Source organism: Ambystoma mexicanum, chromosome 6p, assembly GCF_040938575.1.
Source record: "Ambystoma mexicanum isolate Mex_15411 chromosome 6p, UKY_AmexF1_1, whole genome shotgun sequence".
Classification (NCBI taxonomy): domain Eukaryota; kingdom Metazoa; phylum Chordata; class Amphibia; order Caudata; family Ambystomatidae; genus Ambystoma; species Ambystoma mexicanum.
The window spans coordinates 921,825,682-921,850,835 of NC_090935.1; positions in this window are offsets into that span (position 1 = coordinate 921,825,682).

Here is a 25,154-nt window from a genome sequence, read left to right on the forward strand (position 1 = left end):
GGTTTTGAGGATACTTCATTTTATGATATAAAGGGAGAAGGTTTGATGCCCCGAAACAAGTATATTGGAGAAAAACCAGAGGGCTGCCTGCCGGCCCTGATGAGCAATGCAACCTTAGGAATGCCAACATGTCATACAAGAAGGTGATTTAGGGCATTTTAAAGTTCTTTAAAAAATAACTAATTGAGCAATGGATACAAGGAAAGTATCTCCTTGCTGCATGGGGTATGCAACCTGCTGCTTTGCAGATGTTTCAGACTATGACTCCCATGATCTATTGCTAAGGATGATAGAAGGTGTAGTACAAAACATCTGGAGAACCAAAGGTTAGAGAACCCTCTTTTAATGTAAGGCTTAGTCCCACAAATAATATGTTCATTGTCAAACAGTACCACTTCTCTTTCAAATTCTTTAATGTCCCCCTCTCTCACTTTCAGACTAATCATGCATTCTCCCAAATGTAATTTCCAAACGGGGTTCAGAATCTTTCCACAACCATTCACCCGATGTGGAAGAGGATGATGAGCAGGTTTTTGAGAAACATCCAGAAACACATGATACTACTGGCGATTCACCGCCAAGGAATTGCCAAATAGCAATTGCTGAAGAAAGGTTTTTATCACATCTCATACTCCCCCGGTTGAAACTCTGATACCCATTGTCCAACACTAGACACACATTCGGCCTTACAAAATGAAGAAATTGTGAGTAACCAAACCGGAAAATCCAGCTATACATCGGCTTAGTCTTTGTAACCCTGGGATTGCATAGATTAAATTAAAGATAGCATATTTTCACGGTTACCCATCTTGTTTACTTTGTGAACAGCAGGAAACTCTTGGTGGACGCTTGATCTAGACAGTTAACTGAGTCTCCAGCTTCCAATGATGCAGATACTACATGAGGTTAGTCACACAAAAATAGAACAAGCTGGAGGGAGGGCAACTCGGCAAAGCTAGATGACTCTGGTCGTGTGAACAGATAACTCCCTTTCTACTCTTACTAAACAGGCTACTTCAAATGAAATTTCATCCCTGGAAATAAAGCAGCACCAGGGTAGCACCGCAAGAGCAACAGGGTGAACGTATGGCGATCTAGTCACATGACCACCCAACCTCCTTCCTGCCCAAAACTCACGATATTTCAAAACAACTTCTCCCACTACAGAATACCAGCAGCAGGAGTGGAGCACTGCAAGAACAGGTTAGCAGAGCTACAGTGATTTGGTCACATAAGCAACCAGCACCCTTTCCTTCTCACTACGCAGGACATCTGCTCTATATGTAAAAGGCCCTGGATGTCCTCATTCAGGAATGTGCATCATACCTACTCATCATTCCCTACCCCCACTAGCACTTGAGTATGCAGACACTCAAACTCAATCAACACCATCTCTTCTAACCAACACAAAATAAAACAGCATTAACACACCACTCACCCATCCAGGTCTACCCAACCACTGAAACAAACTAATGCTCATTGCAGCACTTGTGGGACGTTACGCTGCAGCCATTGCAGATCTCATCATCTGACATACCCTCAACTCTAGACAGAATTATAGCTCACCCCACCTCCTCAGATATCCATGATGTCCTCAAACCCACTGGCAAAAGCATCCACCCTATCAACTTCCCAGAGAAAAATGGAGAGTCCCTCTCAGTTATACACAAGACCTCATAGGTGTGCACCTTCCAGGATCCCTCCTCACTTAAATCCATAGAGCGCCTGACCAGCCACTTCCCACACTCCAATACTTAAATAGGTAATCCTATGCTTGATATACCTCCCGCTGCATACAAATACATTCTTCCTGGAAGAAATCACATATTGCATCACAATAACAGTTACCCTATCAACAAGTGTATCACTATATGTCTTGAGATATCAATCTGCCAGGAACCAAAACAACAAAGATTATAAAGACAATCACTTCAATCACTTGAACATCCTGAAAATCACAACACTTGTTACAGGCCTCACCTGCAATAGTAGTAGAATTCTCAATGTGGTTGCCCCCACATCACCAGATGTAAATGTCCTACTGCCACTACCCCTAGATTGGTCTGACCAATGTGGCCATACTTATCCAGCTACAGTGCACATTACTCACACATCATAGCAGAAATCCACCAAGCGCTTTGTCCTTCCTTCAGAAATGTAGCAGAGCAGATGGATGCATTATCCCTAACTTCCGCCCCCTCACTGCCATCTTACTGGAACAGTAGGAGAAGAGCCTTAAATGGGACTCCATGTGTTATGCCTGTAGGGCAACAAGTGTATGAAAGATGATATGCACTCAGAAAACTGAATTAAATGTATCCTTCCACTGAGAGAGTGGAAGGATAATGTGTGGAAAGATGTCAGCACGCACCCTTGGACATTATGTAATGCTGAGTGACATCTGACGTGGGCAGAGTGATGTCATGAAGACGATATACAAGGGGATACTGAAACAGTATGAAAATACTTAAGAGTAACAATGTAACAGAAGTGACATTAGAAACATGTACGAAATGATGAAGTAATCAAATGTGCAAAGAAGATAAAGTAACTTGCTGACCAATAAATGTAAATACATAGTATCGCAAGATCGATGAGACATATAGAAGCTTGCTTTAGAGTAAAATATAATGTGGCAAGGATGGCCATGATAGGAAAATGGATGTCGGGTCGTGTAAGGATTCAATCCAGCTACCTCAGAAATAACACAGGTTTGCAGAGTTAGACAACGTTGGAAAAAAGCTTTGTGTGCAGAACAAAGAGTAGTCTATGTTGGCCGGGGATCAAGGATGCTTTTTGAGGAATAGCTGCAAAGCACAAAGGGATGCAGACGGATATGTCATGGATGTGAGACATATTTCTCTTAGATTAAAGAAGAAAACACTTGTAAGAGCCAAGTATTGGACAATTAACAATGGATAAGGCTCCTACAAGATGGAGTGAGCAAGTCTCTGGAGGCCAAGAGGAGCATTAACACCCAGCATAATTGAATCATATAGCAGTAAATAAGAAGTCGAAATTGATAAATTTGCAGTCTCTTCACACATCATTCAAAAGTCAAAAACAAGGGCTATTCATTAAGCTGTGGATGAAGATAGTGATGTGCTTACACTCCCATGAATGTCCCAGAAGAGAGAGCGAGCTACAAGGTCAAGTACAGATGGGACATTTTGGCTTATGGTCAGACTGAAGAGAGATGATGGACTAATTCGGAAAGTGGGGAGTAATCTGACATGACTCAAGCACCGGGGTTTTGTTTTAGTTACATTCTGCTAGCGGAGCTGAAAGTCAATGGTTGGGTGGTAATTCCTGTGGGTCTATGGGGCAACCTGCAATCCAATGTTGCATAGACCAATCCACTGCCATTTTGTTTGCTCTTATCATTATTATACGTATTTAGAGGTAGTTTGAGGCATGTCTTACAGATAAGAGACAGCCAATGTATTCTATATGTAGACCTGTTCCCCTAACGAATCCCTCCCGCAATGGGTTTCAGAGTTTCCCACATAGGATGACATCATAGATGACACATATTGGGGTCTGAGACCTCTGTGTAATCAAGTTTGTTTGTGAGTGTGCAAGCATCAGTCCAATGTCTTCCAGTTTGCCCGGCTTTATTAAATTGAGAATAAAGTAGTACTTTGCTATATTCTTTGAGTCTGTCTGGTTATTTGGTCTGAGATATTTATTGGTAATACCATCTAGCAAAAGAGACACTTCAAGGTGCTATAGCACAGAGCTATTCCACTGGAGGTTATGAAAGGATACCTCAACTATCTGGCATCCATCTCCACCACAACATCCTATGTGAACACCCTGTGTAAAAAGCTCAGCCACACTCTAACACTACCAGCATCCTTGCACCAATGAAATTGTACCCATAAAACAAATTAGCCTTCTGCTCCTAGGTATACACACATCCTCACCAACAGCAAACATTCCGTCCACAAGCAAGATCAGTCTGGAGAAAAAGGAAAACCTCAGCACCCAGAAAACCCTATGTTTTACCCCCAGGCCATCATCACCACAGCCAAAGCCCATCACTACACAGAAACAATAGGGGAAGCATGCATCTAGTGGAGAACCCTACTCAAGAAGAGGACCAATATCACCACAATGAAAGAACATCGCTGCACAACAATACTATCAGAAGCCTCCAAAAACCAGGACTCCACATTCAGGATGGTGAAGCATTTTATTTGCCCCCTTCCAGTTCCCACAGTGTCTATCCCACTAACAAATATAATGCTTTGAGCAAACTCTTCACAAACAAAATATCCAGGATTCAATACCACACTGACTACACCCAACCCACCATAGATGTTCCCTTCATCTAAACCTGCCATGCCACAAGTTCATTAGATTTCAGATTTCAAAACCAGATTTCACAACCAAAACACTTTAAGCGCTCATGTGAATTCTCACAACCCCCAAACAAGGTATCTGCTATGAGGACACGAAAATAACAGATAACACACACATTTCTAAATTGCTCTCCTGCACATTATGAAAGACTAATTCACTAAAAACTGGACAGGTCCAATCCCCTCTAAAGGATGCCACACTCAATCCAGATCACCCATCAAACTCTCGCCGGATGCCCAATTTACCCTTCAGTAGAAAGAGCATCAAGATACAGTACACTATTTGAGTGGATAGGTAAAGGGGTAAGTGTTTTCTTCTGACAGGGGCAAGCTTGCACTTCAGTGATTTGAATATCAGCAAGGCCCTCTCATAGAGTGCCATTAAACTGTTAAATAATGACAGGTAATTTTACAGTTCAACTTGAAATTACTAATGCATGAAAAAAGATAATCTGATCCAATCTTCTTTAATTTCAGCTTCCAACCCAGAGACAGCTTTGACACTGAAGCCATTCAGGCAATCTGCAATACATACTCAGCCATGGAAAAAGCCATGGAAAAGTGGATCTCAGCCTCCTGGTCCTGCTCAATCAGTCTTCAACATGTAATAATGTTGATCACAAAGCAGTACTCAACACCCTCTTCACTTGAATCAGATTCATTGCCTCAGTGCTTTGTTGATTTGACTGCTGCCTCATTAATGATCACCAATTCACTCAGATGGGTACGTGCAGATACCAACAACACTTGTGGAGATCCACAAAGAACATTTTTTTCTACGTCACAGCCAGGGTCGGACTGTGATATAAATGTGTCCCAGGCACCAATGAAAAGGGGTCCTCACTTACAAATTGGAATTAACTCTTTTTTTGGAAGATGGTTTGAGTACTACTCAAGGGGGAGTTTTTCATAAATGCAATGAAAATAGTGCATATTACAGTATATTTGGTTAGTAGCATTTTCTAAAATGAGTGCAGTAATACAAACTGGCCCACTTTGGCCAATAAAAATGGTCCCAAACTAGAATGTTGGGCGATCCCTTCGGGCATGGCCCTATGTGCCAGTCCAAGCCTGGTCACAGCCTTCAACCTATTCATGGAGCCACTATTGGCATACCTTGCTGACATAACAATCAAAATCCACCAGATGAAATAGAATACACATATATCCATAAAGATGAATTATATCAATAATATACACCATATGAAGTACCAACTTACCCTCATTCAGGCCATTGATGACACAGATGAGTGTCCTAGGAAGCACCCAAAACAAAATCAAAGACGAGAACTCGATGACCAAGATGGATGTTGCCTGTTTCTTTCCGCATCTCACTCCCAGAGCTAAGTTACTTGCCTTCCCTTCATATTTCTTTTCTCTCAAAACACACATTGCCAAGAAAACAAAAAGTGCCTGGAGCCAGATCACTACTCTGCAAGATTAATCCGGCCAACCCCACCTCATATTTTTGAGCCATCATCCAAACTATGGTGCGCTTCCCCAGGATTGTGGCAGTGCTCTCCATGAAGGTATTCTGAGCAAGACCCTGGACTCACTGAAAGCTGTATAGCATGCTGGAGCCCACAGTGCTTAAGCAATATCACCCCTACACTCAAACTTCAATGGAGACCCCCTAATGCCTCAATAACCTTAAACCATCAGCATCATGTCAAAATGATCTATGACCATGCCATCCTCGAGCCAGGCTGAGAAACACAAGGTTTGAAGTATTTTTTTTACATTCTGCCCTTCAAGGCCTTTCCATACAAAATTTGTATTTACAGATATTATCAGAATTAAGGAACAATTTAATAGACATTACAACTAAAATATGCGAGGGGAGGACATAAATGAAAAAGAGACCAAAATAGAATAACTAAATAAATACATGAAAATGCTAGCCACGGTCCAGATTCTGGTCAGCCAACTCATGTCTGGTTGAATGTGGTCTTTCTGATTAAAACACTGCAACAGCAAATGTGTACATCAGGTAAGTGTGTATTGTTAGAACTATTTTTCACAATGCGTCTTTATTATATATTTTTCTCATTTGGCTCCTTATGATTTTTAGCACCTTTTAAAAAATGGCTATGGCATTTTTGACCAATGGTGACGGCTGCGCTAAAAGGTAGGCCATCAATTCCCAATCATTTCTTATGCCAATATCACTCATATGCCTGCACAAACAATAAAAAGAACATAACGTGGTAAATATGTTCTATTGTTTCTTTTGTTATTTTACCTTATGTACCCTTGCATTTTTCATCGTCCTCCTGATCACATTATTGTATACAATCTACCAGATGCACAAACTGAGCATTGGCTAGTGAGAAGTTTCATTGAGCCTCTATTGAGGATACATCTTTGAATGAATAATTGGATGCAGCCCGAACACCAAATATACTGTCACAGGATATTTTATAGATTTCATATTGTATTTGTCCATGCAGATATGCGTGCTATGGTGTAGTATTCCTTAATTTTCATTTTCATGGGGCAGTACGTTACCTTCATATTTCTTCCCAGGGCAACCTCTTCTGGTGTTACAATTTTCCAAGTATGATTGGGTGGATGGCAGATTCTTTGAATGCATGCTACTATCAGGATGAGGCTGTGGGTCTCTACCTATCTCCACGTCTTAAAAGAAGAGTCTTCTTCCCTACATTGGTAGCAAATGGGCACGTGTCTTGAAGTATGGAGGTGGACGCCATCTTGAAGATGAATCGTGAGAAACTCCTTCCAGAAACTGCAACCTGACTAGGCCCCTTCTTATTGCAGCCCTTAGCTTTAACTGACCCTACCATTTTCAGAGCAATAGAGATACTAAGAAGAGGTGAACCCTCCGCTTGACACAGAGCAACAAGTGCTGGAGGATGCCCGGCTGCCAGGAAAGCCTTGCTCACCTGTTCCTTCATTGAACTGACATGATGCTGCAGAAGCACTGGACAGCGAGTGCACCAACTGGCAGAAGCAAAGCCCTAAGAAATTAAATGGTAACCCAAAAAATGAACTGTTGGTACTCCAAGCACTACACCTCCTACCAAACATGTCTTCATTGAACACAGTGTGCACCTTGGAGCACTATGGGTACAGCTTCAGCTAACAGGAAAGCTGCACCGCATACCAGATCCAAGCGTTCTAGTTTGCATTAACACATCTTCATTGGCTCCACAGCTGCCCTGCTATTCTTCTGCCTCACTGGAACTGCTGGTAGGCCAACAAAAGACAGGTAAAGCTGCTGTCATCCTGTCAATTTCAAAGGAACTGATTGGGTACCAGGGATGGAAATAGCTGAACATACCTAAACAGAAGGATCCCACACCTCAGACCACCTTTGCATACATGCTCAAGTGATCCTAAAGTAGGGTCCTCTTAATAAACTTGACGATATCTTTATTTTTGGGTATGCTACTTACTGTTCAGGACTGTGCTGCATCATGACCATTCGTGCTGTCATCCAATCAGAAGCCCATCTGTCTCCTGAACTCATTTTCACAAGTGACTGTATCCTGTTTGAGTGAATACATGTAGCAAAGCACACCCGCAGAACCATATCATGATCATCGTAATCTATGAGCCTTGTGGAACCTAGACCTTGGGAGTGACTGGACCAGGATATTTACTCAAACTGAATTACTTACCTGGACCCTGCAGCAACAGTTTACTTACTTGAAGATATCCAGCATATTGTCATATACAAATGTGTGACCATTTTACTTTTTATACACTTTGTTCATTTACTTAGACAAAAATTACTTTGTTAGAGAAGTACATATATACGTTTTTTAAGGGTAAGGAATCTATGCGGAGTGGTGTTGTGGGGAGTATGGGTAACAGTGGGGGTAGGGAGGTATCGGGGAAGCCCAATTACAAAAAATCAAAGTACATTTTGTCGAAGAAACTTAGCATGGAGTAATTCACTTCAGCAAAATGCAGTAGAACGATCCCTGTGTTTCCTAGCTCTGTGCTAGAATTGCCTTGCCTTTTAAGGGCATTCAATGTATTTAAAGCAATACTGCATTATCTTGTATTCATGTCTACCCCACCACCTGCTAGAGTTAACCTTCATCACATGACCATTGCTATCACTTGGGGAGCCGAGGGAAGCCTTGTTTACCTGAGTTTATTAAGGCAACCCAAACCATAAACATAGGACTTGGAAACTCCTCCAAACACCAGGCATCAGAAATGGAGATCAGATGATGGACCTTGGTTAACAAGTGTTACTGTGAATAAACGCTTAACAGTGTCTTTTAGCAATGGACTACAATAGAGTCAAACATGGAGACAATTCAGACTGTTGTTTAAACTGTCAAGACGAATAAGTTACACACAACCAGAAAGGCCCATAAAATAGAATTCGGTGGCCTGGCCAAGACAGAATTGATTGGAACAACTCCACCAGTGCCAAGGGTAAATAGGAGAAGATAAAGACAATGCAGAACCCAAAACATGCTTTGGCAGTTCACCCAAACACAGTACATCCTCCTTTGTTTTCTTTCTTAAATGAAGACTTGGGAAAGTTTTTAACTGTGTGACTCATGCAGCATGAGTTGGTTTTTAGAAATCCCAGCTGGCTGAACACATTGAAAACAGAGAGTTAGACAGGCAATGACTAGAACATGACCAACACAAATGTGAAGATGACATGTCAGAGAAGAACCATGCACATCCGATGGAGTTCAACAAAAAAGAACTTGAAGCAGCAAAGGCATACAACATAAGCAACACCAGGTACAGCTATTCCTGTACCCATCTCTGTAAAATGTGGCTGGTGTATATGTGGTTGCTTGTCAAATTTGTAATAGTTGGCTTTGTTCAATTTGGCATACCCTGTACACAAGGTGAACGTGGAGGATAAAGCTCTCTGCTTAGTTGGTCCCTGACCTCAGAATGGAATTGATGTGATTAAGAAGTTGACTGAGAGAAGCACTTTTTTAATAGTTTGAAAAAACTCTGACTCAGTAATTGGGATTTCTGGAAAAAAAATGTAATGTGACTTGGGAAACCTGGATAACTGCAGTCAAAAGGTGTTTGAAAGGGTGTAATTGTGAGGAAAACTTGAATGTGTTTGAAGAGCTTCAAAACCTCATCAAGTTTATTCATATATTGGATGCTTGTCTCATTGACTCATGGATTTGTTTCAGCATCCGGCTGAGATTTAGGTGAGCGGCCATAAAATGCAAGCAATGACTGCAAACAAATGTTTGATTTGTCACGTAATGTATTGGCACAAGTCTGTAGAGGTGGAGCCAAGTACCCACACTCAAAGCTCCGCCCCCATGCTGCCTATATGTTGGGAGCCAAAGTGTGAGACAAGAGCAGTACCAGTGAAAATACCAATACCGGGAAGAATCTTGGAAGTAAGGTACTCATTGAGAAAGCCATATATGCACTCACGACAATATGATGGCTATTTGAATGAAATCCTGGAAGAAGCATGAAAACTGAGCAAAAGAGAAGATTGGTGACGTCATGCGGAGCAGGGCTGAATCACCCAGAAGAGATGTAAAGGTGAGAACACATAAACATTCTATAAAAATCCAAGGGGGGGAGGTATTAGAGATGAGCAACATTTTGGGCTCGAGATGAAGATGCTCATGCTACAGAAACGATGAAGAAAACATCAAGTCATTTTACAATTGTACAGATGCAGTAACACAAGCAGACAAAGACAAAGTATTCTTAAAGGCTAGCTAGGTAGTGGATAGAGTGTGGTGATGCACCAACATATATGCATAGGAATGTATGGACTAAGACTTTTCCAGTGTGTCGCAGTTAGAAATAGAAACTTAATAATGGAGGTGAATTCGAGAAATGCTTGGCTGGCCAAGCACCAGGAAGTCAAGGCCACTGTGAGCCTGAATATTCATGCAGTAGTTACAAAACGTGTGGAAAGAACAAACTCTCGTCTAAAGTGAGGAGCAAGAACATTAAAGATGTCAGAGGTTCATCATTTAATAGTATTTCAAATACAGAAAAGCTCTGAAACATGGTCTGCAGTCACTTGGTTGGATGAAAATTGATACTGGTTTGAGCTGTATCAAAACCAAGAGACAGGTATGCCTGTACCCCCTTCTATTCACAGGCACAGAGAACATTTCCAAGGCCAATGATCAAGGGGCTAATTGACTGGCAGACTGCAAGAATGATGATAGATGGCAAGCTAATTGGTGGGACGCTATAGTCATGACCAACCCACCAGCACCTGGAAGCTAGCCTGTGTGCTGCTAGTGTGTGTGGAATAGCACAGGGGGTACAAAGGTGCCATCCAATTGTAGAGGGACACGTAATAGAGAGCCCCATAGTTTGTATAGGACTAACCTGAGCATTCTACCGTGACCATAATAGCCTCTTCAGCTAGACTCCTCTGTGTTCCTGATTCAGATATTTCTATATCTGAATGTCCCTTTATGTATTTTATGTACAACCTGTCCCCGCCTTCATGCCTGCGGGTCTATAGCACGCATTATAAATGCAATGTAATGTAATGTCATGTAATGTATATCCAATAGTACGTTGTGTATTTGATGAAGTTCATAGTGATTTGCACTATAGGAGGGTTTAGTTGCCCCACCTGATGTTAGAGACTCAATAGTTTGTGTCAGTCTGGCTTGCTATTTGTTGGTTTCTCTCGTCTGTTATCTGGCTTAATGATTCAAAACACAGCTTTCAAATATTTTCTTTTCTGCATCCAGTGCACCCGTTAATGATGGATGCTCAGGGCCCATATTATGTTATCCCTGACATCATCTACAGCATTTTCACTTGCACTTTGAGTTACTCTTGTATTTACTTACACTTTTTTTTAATGCTTGTAAATTGATTCCCATTATGCAGTTTTGAGGTTGCAGTGTTCGTTTATTGTGAACTTTCCTGATTATTGGATCGTCATCCAGAAGTGAATTTAATGTGCAGTGTTGTATGGGACCTGTTATCTAGTCACAAATCACCTATGTATTTTTCTGCCCTTGGAATGGTCAGTCAAAGGAATGCCTCATGCTTCTAATAAGTCCAGTTTTCATTAGGTGTGAAGTAATCACCTAATGGTTACCTCTAATGTGTGTATGTGTTCTCCCTATGGTCTTGAATGTTATTTTAAGACCTAACATGTCTTACCCAGCTAGATGTTTGATGTTATATCTACGTTAGAGGGTGACATGAAATGATTGTCAACGATGTGTCTAACTTGGTTTCAGAATGCACTCATGTTTGCACTAAATGATGAAGGTGCCAGTGAGAAAGCAGCAGAGACTGAGGAAGGTCTATTTTGCTCATCTTATTAAAGATCTTCTTCTTCAAGATTTCGTTTTTTTCTTCCCCCTCCTCTTCTTCTTTTTCTCCTTCTTCATATTCTCTTTTTTATTATTCTACTTCTATTTCTACTTCTACCTAATCTGCTCCTACTTTTACTTCTACTACTATTACTTCCACTAGTTTTACTTCTACTTTTACTACATATTTCTCCTACTACTTCTTCATCTTCTTGAAAGTCTAACATGTAGTAGCAACCGTGAAGACATCATCAATGAATACTCAAAAAAATTCAACAAGATCAAGTGGATTTTGATGGAATGGATATAGACAATGGACTATTGAAACTTAGAAGCAAACACCCTCATTTTAAATTGGCAAGAGCGGATGATGGAGACATAAATGCACGCCGTAATGCAAATGCCTCCATTTCAAGCTTTGCCCTGTTTTGTTCTGACACAAGACAAAAGAGTGGTACAGAGTAGAGAAAGGTTCCCCGATTTGCTCACCGCCTCCATCTTGTGTAAGTACTTAATTTTAGCTTAAACCCAGGCAGAGTCCATAGAAATCCATTAATAAATGCTGCATACAAAGCGTAATTTGCAGGTAGTGTTAACTTGTTCATGAGATGGAGAGGAAAATGGGAGCATAAAAGTGCTAATTTTGGTGGTACCCTGTATTCAATTAATGTTCATAACAAGACTGAATGTTGACCATATGAAAGTGTCCTGCCACTGCACTTGTACAGGCAAACTGCCCATGCACTCTCTCCAATAACGCATATGTTAACCTGTGGAAAGAAGGCCATTCCTCATTTTGGGATGAACATATCGACAAAATACAAGAAATGCAATGAGGACTCATGCTCACCAAGTGTAGAGGTAGAGAGGCATAATGGTGGCCACAAATGAAAGATGATGTTGAAAGAGCAGGATGGTGATGCAATGGCTGTCCAAAAAGCACTTTGGGACAAACTGCAGCTAGATTTCATTGGCATTTTGGATCAGATGGAACATAACAACCACAATGGAATAGCTATGTTACAAGTAGATAAAGGATCATGCTGTCTCAGACATGACCACTAGAGTGGTATTTAGAATGGTGAGAGACATTTTCTGGAGCATTGGGAATAAGCAGCTTGGTTGAGTTAGTATCATATTAAATTGTAGCTTTTCTGAAAGACAGCACTACAAAACTACTTAAAGCAGCCCTCTATCATCTACAAGCCAAAGGATATACTGAGACAGCAAATCAATGCATTAACAGAAGCATCCAGTTAACAGCAGTTTCAAACAAGGAACCCGAGATCACCGCTTTACAGGTAACCACATCTCACAGATTGACACCCAATACTGTCCAGGGGTCACCATTCCATGCCAGCTAGGTTAACTGGTGTCACGGAAAAGAGCAGTGTGTCAGAAGAAGACATACTGTGGCATGTTAATACTAAGAGAGAACAATTGAAGCAAAAGAACAAAGTTGACAAAAGCTATGAATTAAAGGCTCTTGACACTCATCCATGCCATTCGTTCAATGTGAGGTTTAACTACAAGAACGAGGAAATCAAGTAGATTTCCTTTCTCTGCCAACCAGATTTTCATCAGAAACAGTGCTCCTGACCTCCCACCACCCAGAACACTAAGACTAGCCCTGCCACCATTGATACCTATTCCAAGGTGATCTCACTGCAACCCAGCCATTACACCAGCCCAAACACACATCCTCCTCACGCAACTATACACCCAGCCATTCTCTTGCACATGAATATGACTAACAACAGCTGTCTTTTACAAAGTGATGCCATTCGACAAACTACTTCCTTAATCTCTGCAAGTTGCCCCTTCAGCTGCACCTCAAGCAATTCTACCATGATCAACCAACCTATACCCCCTCTAATAATGCACACTAGTTAACGTGAGTTCTACCCCAGCCCACACTCGCCATATTAGTGATCTTATCACAATACACAACCATGATATCTTAGCCATATCGGAGACCTGGCTACAAGCAGCACCAGGCTGAGCATTATCCACCGCTGTCCCACCAAGCTTCATCATATTCCAAAGTGACAGACACAACGACAGAGGCGAGGGAGTCGCACTGCTGGCTAAAGACACCCGACCCATTAGACAGATTAGCACGACCCTGATTAAGAACTGTGATTTAAATAAAAATGTTTAAAAATGAAAAAAAAGAACTGTGATTTACTCTGAATCGAACTACTCGTCTCACATACAGATACCTTTGCCTTCCATGTCATTTATTATCCGCCAGGCCCCAACCAATCCTTCAAAGAGGATCTCCTACATACCTTGGCCACCAATATTATACCGACTTCTAAAACTATCCTCTTAGGCAACCTAAACCTAGGATTCATTGACCAGAAGACTTAAATATCCCCTCTGTAGCCAATGCACCCAGTACATTAGGATTAAAGAACGGTATTAGTGCCCCTACTCACGTCAAAGGACGCATCCTAGATTGGATTGCTAATCTCAACTGCCAGGTTTCCATCTGCTCTAACTGCCCTTGTCTGTGTTAAGACTACCATGTTGTGTCCTTCATCATCATGCCCATCTGCCAACCCATATGCCTCACACCATCCGTGCCACCCATGCTAGCCCACAGATCCCGAAATATTACCAAAGAACAAATCTTGCCCTGACAAGTATTCTCTAGTCAGAGTACCTCCACATCACTGACCCGAACGTGCTAGCTAATATCTACACAAAGACACTGACAATAGACATTGGCACTATTGCCCCCCTAGCGCCTACAAAATGAATTACACTGTGTATATTAATTTGCAGTTCACAATGGAACCTTCAGCTGCTCCTTACTAAAAAACGTGAAGCTGTGTCAAAATGGAAAAAATCAACTTTGGATGCCCAGAAGCTGCTGTTCACTATTGCAGCTAAATTATACAAACAAACCATTCTTCTGGCTAAATCCTCTACTTATAATGCTGGAATTGAGAATGCCAAGTCGAATACTCAACAGGTTTTTACTATTCTCTGAGAGTTGGAGATCCCTCCATCCCCACTCCAACACCACCAAAGACGAGACATGGTTCACTAACATACAAAAAGGCCCTCCTTGTCAAAATTTAAACCCTACATAAGATAATCCTCCTCAAGCAATCTATGCTTAAAACATTGCAACAGCCCCGGATTTGCACCCCACCGCCTGTCGAGATATTCCCTTGTTTCACTTCAATAATGTCACTGTGGCGGAAGTTATTGTCATCCTAAGGGCTTGAAACCATCTAGATGCAAAGGCGACATTTTTCCAGCCACCATTATCAAGGACTGCTCAAAGGCCCTGGCAACCTTCATCGCCACTTTCATTAATGTCTCTTTTACAACCGGCCTACACCCCACTAGCCTCAAGGAAGCTTGGATACTCCCACTTCTTAAAAAAGCTACCTTAGACCCTACTGTCCGGATGAACTTCCGACCTATCACAACCTTCCCTTTCCTCTTGAAAATCCTGGACAGGGTGGCATACATTCAAATGCAGCACTACCCGGAAGCTAACCACATCCTGGGAATGCACCATTCCAGATTCTGTCCAGGCCACGGAACAGAATCGGCCCTGCTTGACTTGAAGAACCAGCTGGACGACATCAGGGATGAGGGAAAGCTAGCCCTTCTTCTGCTCCTAGATCTCTTGGCAGATTTCGATTTGGTTGCCATTAGATCCTTTGTCATCACTTTAACTCTGCAGCCAATTTCTTACCTGAGGCCACGACATGGATTGCCTCCTGTCTGGAGGAAAGATCGGTCAGAGTGTTCATTGACAATGCCATTGCACGCTGGCACCCATCTCCTGTGGGGTGCCTCAAGGATCCTGCGTATCCCCCACCCTCTATAACATCTTTACCAAACCTCTGTTTGACCCTCGAGACACTATCTGCATATTGTATACCAATGATGCTGATGACACTCAAATCCTCCTTCCTCCCTCAGGCAATTACCACAAGGACTTTGACGCTTTAAACACTGTCTACCTTACTCTTCAAGCCTGGATGTCCACACACTGCCTCTGCTTTAGTGATGAAATGACTGAGATCCTCCTTGTAGGGCCTCCAGCGGTGATCAAGAAACCTAATTCTCATTATGCCTGCTTCAATATCGATGGTATCCTGATCCCAGTCTCCCCTTCAGAATCTAGATGCCACTCTATCCCTTACCCGACAAGTGAATGCCATTGCCTCCTCTGCTGCCTACACTACTAAACTGATCAACGCATCCAGTCCTTTTCTTTCACCTGACAGCTGCCTTACCATTGCATGAGCAGTCATTGGATCAAGGCTGTACTATTGCAATGCACTGTCCACTAGCGCCTCGGCATGCAAAATCCACAAGATGCAGGTTATCCAGAATAACGCTCTTCGAGCAGCACTCAACAGATCTAGAGCAGATCATTGCTCCACTGCTAGAAGAAATGTTCACTGGCCTCTGATAAGAGAACAGATTATGTTCAACATGCTATCAGTCACACATAGATGCCTCTCCAACACAGTTCCTGCTTACCGCACGCGGGAAATCATGTCCAATCAACCAGACCCCACTAGATCGGCATATGCCCACCAACTCGTCCAGCCTAAATTGAAATGAGTTAAAGCCGGTGGCTCTAGTTTCCCTTCTATGGCAGCCAAACATTAGAACTCAGTACCATCTGCCAAGCGAGCTGAATAATATTATTGGGCCTTCAGGAGAGCCCTAAAAACCTGGCTGTTTTCACAAACCTGGACCTGGGAACTTCCATATACATCCTGACCAAACTGATAAAGCAATGCGAGTAACCTGTTATGTAACAGAGCCTTGATGCCCCTGTGCTTAGTGTGCTTTATAAATGAATCAATAAATAAATGTCTTAAGTACAATCAGTCACTAAAAGTGCTTGCGATGGGAAAGAACTATGCCTTTACAGGCAACAGAGAATGGTAAGCATAGCATATTCTCCAAGAGAACAAATTGATACAAGTCAACAAACTAGAAATGGGCAATCACTGAGCCACCATGACACAAGACCGAAAGGCCTTACAGAAGCAAACAAATATATGTTTTTCTGGGGGAATTTGTCTGAAGCAACTATACAGAGATCACTTTGAGAAAGGAGAATACTAGCGACCTTCAAAGACTTTGGCACATATTAACAGTTGTGGCGGGTCAGAAGAAGGATGAGGACACTTGCAAGACATTTTAAATATGTTTTTAATAAAGAAAAGCTTACCTTTCCCTATTACTATGTGGTGTCCCTAACCTAACAAAACTATCTGAGGTGATCGTCAGTCATCTGTGAAATGTCTTAAAAGAATGTGTCCACCGTCTAAACTAACCCTAACTGACCGCACTATTTTAACAACCAAAGGCAGGACAATGACCACCTTTTCCTGCGTTTTGCCTCTGGCCAACCTTTGGTCAACAGTTGATCTTTAAATATTCTTTTGTGACTTCTATGATCAGTTCATAAAGGTCTTGCAATACTTCCTCAAGCCTTGCTTTCTTATCAATATGGAATTTCTCTGTCTCTATATCGATATTTTCTCTCTTGACAATAGTTTTCTTTCACTTAAGACTTTCCTTGTCGATTTTGTTACAAAGCTTTATCCTCTTCTTTGCCCAAGGTCAGGCTATCCAACCCTTCAGATTCTCTCTCGTAAAGTTATTTTCCTTCTTATACAGTTCATTCTCTTTTTTCTGAGTAGTATGGGCCTCATTACACGGACGGCGGTGGACCAAGGTGCTATTAGCAGCTTGGTCCATGCCGGTAAAATACCGGCACCGCCTTGGTGGAAAGGGGAATTACCACCCTATTCCAAGGTTGGTGGGGGCGGTAATTCCCCCTTCCCCCATTGCCCTTCCCCATTCCCATTTTTGCCCCATAGGGCATAATGGGAATGGGGAAGGTGCTAATTACGGCACCGCAAATTGCGGTACCGTAATTAGCTCCCTGGTCCCTTTGCGGGTTGGTTTTTAACGCCTGCAAAAAGCAGGCGTTAAATTCTCCAACCCGCAAAGGGACCTCGTAGTAAGGCGGTAAGGGTTTAACGGTACCGGTAAAATATTGGTACCGGTAAACCCTTACCGCCTATCGTGTAATGAGGCCCTATGTCTTTCTTTGAACACATATTTCACGTTTTATCTTATGAGATCCTGCTCCTTCTTATTGACATTCTTTTTACTTGGACAGCGTCGAGTATGAATGCCTATATAATAATTCTCATTCACTTCTGTTTCTCTCAGCGTTATCATCTCTTTAGTTTAACTAGGCGGAGTATAAATGCTCTAATATTGGTTTTCCTTCATACCTCTTATTGCTTCTCTATCATCACTGAGACGAGTATGAACACACTTGTAATGATTATCCTTCACTTCTCTTATCACCTCTTTATCATCAATGAGGCGAGTATGAACACTCTTGTAAAGATTCTCCTTCACTTCTCGTATCCTATCTTTATCATCACTGAGATGAATAGGAACATTCTCATAACAATTCTATTTCACCCTCTTAGGGCTTCTGCTTTCCCCGTTACCTGACAACCTCGTGGAATATGTCACCAGGAATTCTCTTTGCTCCGGTCTGGCACTTGTCTTTGCTTGTCGACTTTGTTTTTTCATTTGGTTTCTCATCTTTTGTCTCTTTGTTTCAGATGACTTTCTTGTATTCCATATACGTTCTGTTGCTTCCTCCACATCCTGGTCTCTGCATTGCTGTAAGGAGCTCTGGTCCAGCATGGTTTCTCCATGGTCACGCCACCATTTGGAGCTACTCTCTCTTCTCCACTTATCGGATGCGCTGTGTACAGCTCTTTTGCTTTGGCTCCCCAGCTGATTTCAACTTTGCAGGCTTCCTGGAGTTCACCGGCTCCTCCCCTTTCACTTCTGATGTAGCTGTGGGCATTGCTCGGCTTGCCTTGTTTTCTATGTCTCTCAGATTCCTGCAGGTTCTTATTCTCCTTCTTATTCCTCCTCGTTCCAGTTAAATTATGTTTTCCAATTAAAGGGATAGATACAGTTTCTGTTTTGCAATAGCACATCCTTAATATTTCCTCATATAAACTTTGATAGAAATTGTCTGAAGAGGTGATATTGGAGAGATCTTTAGGGAGTGCATAACAGGAACAGGAATCCTTGTCCCCACAGGGGGAGTCTCACCCGGTGAGGTCCCGCTATCTACCCCTTGGGAGGATTTTTCGGAGTGAGCTCACCTCGCTAGCCTCACAGAGGGGGATTCCCCCTTGGTGAGAAGGGACACATTCCCTCTATTCGTCACATACATTTCCCCTTAATCCAGTGGTTTCTCCTTCTCAATTTTCCAATCCTTCTTTGATCTTGCTGTCGAAGTAGGTAATACTTGTCTCTCTATTTTCAGAGATCTGATGTTTCCCCAATTCTATGTGGGGGTGTCAGACAGGTTGATTGACGGTTCCCAAGATTGTGACTGGGAGTAGGGAGCCATGACGTTTTTAACTTTTGTTGGTATTAACAGTTCACTCACATTTGGAAACTCAGTGACAGTTATGACTTCTTTGGGTAGAACTGGCACTACTGCTGATCTTATATATACATGTTGATTTCCAACCTCTAAGGCTAAAGATGCCTTTGTATAGGTTCCCACATCTCTGTGGACGCATGTTATTTTCACAGGTTGACTACCTTGTAGGTCTTCTGGATATAGTCGATCTGCCTGAACTGCTGTTTGTTTATTTCCTGAATGTAAGAGTGCTTTAGCCTGTTTTCCATTCGCAAATACTCTTTCATGAGTCTTAAAAAGTTGGAATCCACAATAATATATTTCTGACTTCAGACTCTAGCTCCAAGTCTTCCTTTTCATCTTCCCAGGGTTCTGCTGATATCCACCCTATTTCCAATTGTTCATCTGTCTTGTTTTTGGGACAAAATCTAGCTGTGTGTCCTGTTTTCCCACAGGAGAAGCATGTTGTGGCCTTGGGGAAGGGAGCTTTCATTTTTCCCATCTCCTCTTGATGGTGTAGGGTACTTTTACTGTTGGTGCTGGGACCATTCTTTTATGGGTCGCCTCCTTATTAATATTTTCTCTGGGTGAATATTTCTCAATTGTGTACACATTTTTCAGGGGTTCAATGTTTAGGTTGGGGTTTTATTTATTTTTTCCATTCTCCTGATGTCTTAAATATTTAGCTGCTTCTGCATGGGCTTGAGCTATTTGAATAGCTGTATCCCAGGATGGTTTATGATATTGTAGGACACCTTGTTGTAAGGCAGGAGGAAGGGCATTAATTAATTGTTCTAGGGTCAAGGTTTTAAGTACTTCAGCTGGTGGTTTCGTTCCTAGCCACTGTGTGAGTGTATTTTGTACATGTCCTGCTAAATCTATTGGAGTTTCTTTATATAAGAGATGGATCTTGTAAGAAGATTCAATTCAACACTACAGCTAAGTCAATGTCTAGTCTGGGATACTAAATGGAAACCCTTATTGATATATCTTTATGTCCAGTTCATGAGTTCTGGATGACTACCCCTATATAACACCCCTCTCTTAGAATCCCCCTGACCCCACTGAGCCAAGAAGTAGTTCTGTTTTGCAAGTTTAAAAGGTTTATTTCAGAATGTAAACAATATATATATATCACACTTTATAATAAATTAATAATTGAATATCACACTTAATCTGAGCAGTAATCAATAATGGATAGTCTGGCACTAGCACACTTCTTTATAATCAATGATGAGTGGGTATAGGATGGATAAGATAGCAACAATACTTTTATGGTTTCAAATAGATGCAATGTGGAATGAAAATGCAGTACAGAAAATAACTTGATAGGATTTCAGCAAAAGACAATGTAAACACTTTCCTGGGCAATTCACCCCCCCTTTATGCAATGTAAGGAGATGAAGATGAGAGCACACAGTTCTTAGGAATGTAATCAAATAGAATTCAGTTCAATTCCCCCTCAGCAGCTTATACAACAGATAGGAGTTTTGAAACACAGGCAAAATGCTTTGAATATGGTGACAATGCAGTGAGAAAAGTTCAGGCTCACTCTAGCAATGATTCAGGGATGGTTCTTAGGAGGCAAACGAAATTTTAGCAGTTCAGGCAAAAGCTGCTAATGGTTACACGTGGCTGGATTTTTAACCAAATCGCAAATCGCGGCAAAATTCGTGAATGCGTGCATCACGATTATGGCAAAAGTATAAGCAAGTCGGTTCTAAGCTTGTTGAAAAGATGAGATTCTAAGCCTTCAGAGGAAAGTTAAATCAAGTTCCTAGCACAATCGGTTACGGAGTTATGAACGATTTTGTGAAGGTTGTTTTTCGGATTTGAAATTTTAAAAGTTCAAAGCGACAGGTTACAGCTTTGCAGCTGCAGAATTGACAAATGACAGTGGTGCAGCTTTACAAATGACAGGTGACAGTTAGGAGGCAGATCTGGTTAGATTAAAATAGTTTGGATTAGATTATTTTAACTAAGAGATCGGTTCTGCACAGTTCTGCTAGGTACTCACAATATATTTTAGAAATAGGCCTCGCCACGGATCTGGTCAGGTTTTGGACTGGACTCTGGTTCTGGTCTCGGCACTTCACAGTGATCTGGGTCAGCTCTCTGGTTCTGCTAACAGCGGTCTGGGTCACTCTGGATCTCTGGCCTCTGGTTCTGGATACTGCTCTGCTTTCTCTGGGTACAGCACTGCTTCTGGATCTTTCTGGCACAGGGTTTTAGGCCAGAATCAACAGCTGGGTCCGGCTGTGAATAGTCTGCAAATGATTTTTGGGCCTGCTGACAAATACTTTTGCTTGCAGTGGGCCTTCTTGGTTCAAAGTTATGTAGTCTCTGTTTAGCTTGGAAGTCTAAGTGTAGGATCTCTGGATGTGAAGTCGTCGGTCAGCATGCTCCGCAGCAAATGGAATTGAATGTCTCCACCTGGGTTTCAATGTTCCTTTTATATGTTTTGAAAGTGGGTGTGTGCGCAGCATCACTAAGCCAGCCCCTCTCTCAATTTATCATTGGTCAAGCTTTCCTTTCTCTCTTGATTGGGGGAAAGAAGTGGAGTGTCAGAGCGATGTCATTATATGGCCTGCAGAAAGGACACTCCCCTGTCAAATTGCACACAAATCTATATTTGATCAAAATACACATTTCTCAAATACATAGTGGTTTGTCATTGCATGTACATATTACCTATCACATGAGGTAGTCCCTGTCCCAAATCTGCTCTTCCTGAGGGCTTGCATTCAAAAATGGCAACTTATTTTCGATTTTAGTGGGTTATGCAACCTTGGTTCTTCATTAAAAGTTATACACATATACACAGGCTGTCCATACCTACTCCAGTAAATTCCCATATCTCTAGCTTAAATACAGTGTCTGTGGTGTCAATAAATAGCGGGGTTTTGCCCCAGAATATCACACAAATTGGAGTTTGGGCTTGAATCGAAGGTACATTTTTTAAATTAAGGCTCTCGAAGTTATACATTCCTGTCATTTGATTACAAAGAGTTATCAATGTTTCTGTAAAATATATATTTTGCTTTCAATTCAGTTCTCAGAGTGTTGGAGTCCGCCTCCAAGACTTGGGTGGGTCAGTGATCACATGTGTCTTCTGCTGGGAGCTCTTTGTGTACAGTCAACAGTCAACATCAGCATATTCTATTCAAGTGCAAGAGCCCATTGTGTGGTCTCCAGGAAGCTTAGGTCAGCAGACCAGGGGGTCACTTTGCATTTGGTTATTATGACCATGTGATATCCTGGGCTGTGGTGTGAATCTCTTGAGGTGAGAGGGTTTCCCAGTCTTCTGGCCTCTGGGAACAGCAGGTGGCTAATTGTTGATTAAAATGCAGCCTTTGAAGTCAGCTGAGTCAAATTCCTTTGTCAGCAACTGCACTCAGTTCTCCTGTCAGAGTTTATACCGCTAGTGCCGCCTTGAGGATTTTGTTGGTACTGCATCCATTTTTGGGATCTTTCTTGGATTAATGCATTCCAAACAGGAATGGTTCTTACATGGTAGTAAATAATCCTTGCTTAACATTGTTTTGATGGGGCTCCTTACAGTAAAATGGTTATGTGGAACCCCACAAAAGGGTTGAATCTTTAAAGTGGTCCGATGAGCCACGATTTCAGCAACTTTTTGACATCAGTAACAGTGGATTTTGTTATCAAAGATCTTTCTTTACACTGGTGGGTGGCAAGTTAGGTAGCCATTTTGGTGTGCGCACAAACTGCGTGGTTCTCCTGGATTCTGGTGCAACATGTGGGCTTTTTGGTCATCTTGGATTTTCTAAGCCCAAAGCACCAAATGTTGCAGCATGATAGCTCAAACGTGGGTCAGAACTCCCAACAATCTCTCGAAACTTTCACTGATAGAAATGTTCTGTCTAACACACCCGTTCAAAAAATGCTCTTTTTATTTCCAGAAATGGACTAGTACCTAAGTGATTAATATTCTGGAGGGCTATAACTTCCCTGTCAGCAGAGGCACAAGATAATCTCTCTGGCTTGCCTCTACCCCTAGTGAGGGAGTTTCAGAGGAGGCTCACTTTCCTAACATTACAGGGGGGCTCCCTTGGGAGAAGGGATGAATTACCTACATTTGTAACAGAGCAAGGCAGTAGAACTGGTGGTAAATCCACCCAACAGATTTACCATTAAACTTGTAAGGTGTGTAGGAACAACCACAAGAGCCAATGGAACCTGCTCCATCAGTGACAATAATTCCGTCATTCGGAATTACCAAGACAAACCTGCAGCAAATGTTAATTCTTCCACAAATTGGGAGAATTACTGATACCTTCCACAAAGGCAAAAAATTACTCAGTTCCCTCAGCATTGCATGTGGGTCCTCATTAAGCCTGCATTTTTGTATCTCATACCTAATTGTAGATATTTTCTCTCACAACATGCACACAAGCCAAACGGTGAATTAAACCATTAAGGGACATCTGCACCTCAACATGCTGGGTCTCTTTCTCCTGCTGGAGATAACGTTACCCAAAGTACATTGCCCACAAATACTGAGTTGTATGCAGTTCCCTCAACATTGCATGTGCGTCCTCATTTAGTTTGCATTCTGTTTATCTCGTAACTGAGTACAGGTAATTTCTCTCACAACAGGCGAACAAGGGAGCCAGGGTGAATAAACCAGTTACAGTGCATCCACAGGCTGGGTCGGTCAGCCCTGCTAGAGATACTGATACCCAACGTACATCTACTCCCACTACTTCATCTCATACAGCAGGCATCCTCAGCAAGATCCCAGACAACAGAGCAGGACTCACTTTGTGAGCAGTAGCTTCTTCCATCTCAGTGGCTGTTTTCACCTCCACAACACCAGTGGAAGCAACCACCACCATCAGCACAATGCAGCCTGCACACAGACCTGCCTCAGCACCCTTCACCATCACTGCTGGTAGTCAGTTTGCAGTGCAGCCTTGCCAGGGGAACTGACTTTCTCCAGCATTTCCACCAGTGAGCATTCCACCCCTCCTATAAAAGATCATCCCCAACTGAAGCAGTATGTTTTTTACCCTCTGTGCTTGCACTAGCAGGGCCTGGATTCCCATTGCCAGTGCCCTGCCTCCAGTTGCCTCCATTTGCAGGCTTTCTGATCACTTGGCCTTTTGGCCAGTCCCTTCCCCCTCCAGCCCTCTTCCATCCATTTCCCCTCGCTCCCCATTCACGGATTGGCTGCCCCGTGAACCAAGTGTCTGGAACACCTCTTGAGGCCGTTGGAGCCTTTATCTTGCTTGGAGCCCCAACAAGGCTCATTCAACTTCCCCAGATGCTGTAGTAAGTTTGTTCCACTCTGTTCTTGCACTAGCAGGGCCTGGCTTCCCCATCGCCATAGCCTGTGCCTCCAGTTGCCTCCATTTGCAGGCCTCCTGATCACTAGGCCTTTCGGCCAGGTGGCGGGAACACCGCTAGAAGCCGTTGGAGCTTTTATCTTGCTCAGAGCCCCCACGACACTCCTTCCACGGACCCACAACACAATCAGTGTAGAGGTGCACTCCAAGGTCAAAGGAATTAACAAGTTAAGTAATGAGGATTGGTTAAACAAACGTACGTATTATATAGGTGCACCTGAGTGGATCTTGGCTACAAGATCAAAAATGTACAACAAAGAGAAGACCCACCTGGTTAAGGGGACAACAACAGGGTACACTGAGGGCTGACAGTGCCTGTGAGTGTCAATAAGATCAGCAGAGAGTTTGACACTGTAAGTATATTTAATAACACATATTCATTTAAAAAAGTATAGATACAGCATAAAAAGTAATAAAGAAATGAACTGCGTATACATTACAGTGATTGACAAAACATAAGGATTTGCACGTATTTATAATAATTCCTGTGCCATTAATAAATGAAAGAAATCATTTTTACATTAAGATTCTACATAGATAAACAACACTGCTAAGTCCTTTAAGGAGCATTGGGTACTGAGATCGATCTGTGATGTTCAGTACTGCTCCTTGTGTGCATACTACTCATTTTGGGCATTCAGGCCCTTCATCAGGTATGAGATGTGGAGGAATCTGTCAAGATCTG